General features: G+C 65.1%; 1 protein-coding gene across 2 annotated transcripts in view; it reads left to right on the plus strand.

Annotated features, from left to right (window-relative positions):
* Positions 1-2,630, plus strand: part of KCTD1 (potassium channel tetramerization domain containing 1) — a 250,816-nt gene that overhangs the window by 120,371 nt on the left and 127,815 nt on the right. The window contains exon 1 of one of the 2 annotated variants that reach the window (XM_006154531.3): positions 1,812-2,245. The exons of the other annotated variant lie outside the window; for it this stretch is intronic. The gene's annotated coding sequence lies outside the window, so the exon portion shown is untranslated. Of the gene's footprint in view, positions 1-1,811; positions 2,246-2,630 lie in introns of those variants that run through there. 2 annotated transcript variants of the gene reach the window in all.

Consider the following 2,630-nt stretch of genomic DNA (forward strand, 5'->3'; position numbering starts at 1 on the left):
TGTGACCTCCGCCACCCACAGGAGTGGGGAGATCTGGGGAGCGGCTCCCGAGGGCCTGCGTCCCCGGGTCGAGCCCGGAGGGCTGTGGTCAGCCAGCGCGGCCCCTAGGCTCTCTGCGCTCGCCGCAAGGGCCGCGGAGGAGCAGCCCCTGGTAGGTAACTTGCCGGGCGCCCACCTGAGTATTCCGCACCGCGGAAATTCTGTGCCCGAGCCACTCGGCCGCCGCCGAAAACCTGGGAGCATCCCAGGGCAAAGGGCCAGCCCTCCGAAGTAACTGTGTGCAACTGATGCGTGCCATCTCGTGCTTGCCGGTCCTACTGTGCAACTGACTTAGCTGCCCACGGCGCGGGGCTCCGGGAAACACGCCTTTCGGGGCCGGGGCGAGAGAGGACGGCAGAGCGTTGTGAACAAAGCCTGCCCCTTCTCCCGCGGTACCTCGGGGACCATCCGAGAAGTGCACAGTCTGGGTTCTTCGCCTCCCGGGACGGTTCTCCTTAGGGAGCAGGGTGGATGACAATGTGTGTGTGTGTGTGTGTGTGTGTGTGTGTGTGTGTGTAATTCCCTGAGGAGACGAAGGGCGCCCGCGAGGCAGGGACTTGCTCTGACTTGCTTCACACCTGGCGCGGTTTCTCCAACGCTGCGCCGCGTCCAGGGCCGAGAAGGCACGCGGAGGGCGAGCCACGATCGCTGGAGGAAAGACACCACCCCCCTCCTAGACTTCCACGCGGCCCAGGGACCTAGGCCTCTTTTCTTCCTGCTTCTGCTTTTTTTTTTCATTTTTTTAAAATTACAAATTAAAAGATGTGTTTCTGTTGATGCGTAGAATGATAAAAAGGCCCTGAAAGTAAGACGCGAAGGCCGGGGAAGGGGGAGCCAGCAGTTGACAGGACTCCCACAGCCCAACTGCTGAGCATGAGGGCTTGGAGGCGAATGCGAGGACAGCACTCAAAGAGCTGGCGAAGCTGCCTCCTGGGGGGACCGGCCCCACGCAGAGGTGCGCTGCTGGGACCTGACTCCGGTCAACTCCCCTCACTGCTGGGACTCGGAGCTAGCCGGCGCGCCTGCGAACGCCCGGGCGACTGGAGGAGGAGAAAGTTGGGATGCAGTGCAAACTCCAGAGGTGGCCTGAGCTGTGCTGCCCTAGAGAACAGCGAGGTCCCGGGCGGCTCTGGGGCGCTGCCCCTGGGCGGGGAGAGCGGGAGGCTGCAACGCGAGGCCGCGCCCGGAGCCTGGGCGCGCCGTGGGGGAAGGGGGCGGGCGTTTGGCTGGAAATGGGACAGTGTCTCCTATGGGAAAGTGGGACCCGGCGAGCTCTTTGGCTGCCTTTCCAGTTTCCGAGGTGCCCGCCCCCGCGCGCCGGAGGCAGCGCAGCCGGGAGGGCGAACGAATGGCGGTTAACAAACTTGGAATTAGAGCGCGCTCGGGATCCGAACTGCCAAATTGTGGCGGGGGTGGCAGCGGCCGAGACCCAAATTCCCTTCTTTTGCCTGCCTGCCTGCCCCACAGGCCTTGGGGACCAGCACTGCTTTAGCTCCAAGCTAGCTCGGCGCCACGCTCCAGGGACTTGTGTCAGTTTGCTCTAGGGCAGGGAGGGCGGCGGCCTGAGCGGGTGGGGAGGGGTCCCTGGGGTCCGGAGCGCCTCTTCCCGCGTCTCTCCTCCCGGCCGCCCCTCCCAGTCTTTCATTCTTGATCCTTCCTGGGGCTGGCTGGACCGGCGCGGACTTGCCCCAGACCTACGGGGAGCGCCCCAGGTCTTTAATGACAGCTTAAAAGTGGCTGGAGGGAAAGGGGAAAGGGATGGACGTGGGGCGTGTTTCGCTGCTTTGCAAGAGGCGGAAAGGGAGCTGGGAGCCGCGCGGCTGGCCCCAGGCCCCTGCGCCTTGCCGCCAGCAAGTAGGTGGGGGAGCCACCGCTGCCGCCAGCCCCATCCCGCTCCCAAGCCTCGCCCGCTGCGCCCTGGCCGCGGGCGCAGAGAGGGTGCGGGGCCTCGCAGTGCCTCCTCCACCCTGCTCATTAACCTGCCTGCTCCGCTGCGCTCCGGGCGTCCCCACACACAGGCTTCTCGCAGAAGCACCCGCGGCCCTCCGGGCGCAGCCTCCGCCCCGACCCCCGGCTTCGGGGGGCAATGAGGGGGCGGTGGAAGGGGCACTGCTCCTCGGGCATTACTTAGAGAAGCGCGACCGCCCCGCCCTCCCGCCGGCCCTCCCTCTCTCCCGCCCGGGCCCGCGCGCCACTCCGCCAGAGGGTAAGTTGGGAGTGTTTCGCCCCCACTGACAACTCTCCCTCCCCTTCCCTTTTTTTCCATCAAAGTTTTCTTAGAAGTGGGAGCGGGGTGGAGGAGGAAGAAGGTCCGGCGAGCCTCCGTCTTGTTCTCTCTCCGGGTCTAATTTACCCCCACCTCCCTTCCCCTTCATCCCCTGCGTGCGGCTGCCCCTCCGGAACAGCGCTCCGGAATGACAATTGGAGCGCGGCTCCTTTAAGAGCCCGGCTTTGCCTCCCGGTAGCTGAAGGTCATTAAACACAAAAGCTCTCAGCGCTGCGGTCCAATATAGCGCATGCGCCCTGCCCGAGGACTGGCAGAGAGACGGCAATATGGCGAGAATGCCTGGCAGCGGGGACTGTAACACCAG

The sequence above is a fragment of the Tupaia chinensis genome, unplaced genomic scaffold, assembly GCF_000334495.1.
Source record: "Tupaia chinensis unplaced genomic scaffold, TupChi_1.0 Scaffold000414_1, whole genome shotgun sequence".
Taxonomy (NCBI): domain Eukaryota; kingdom Metazoa; phylum Chordata; class Mammalia; order Scandentia; family Tupaiidae; genus Tupaia; species Tupaia belangeri.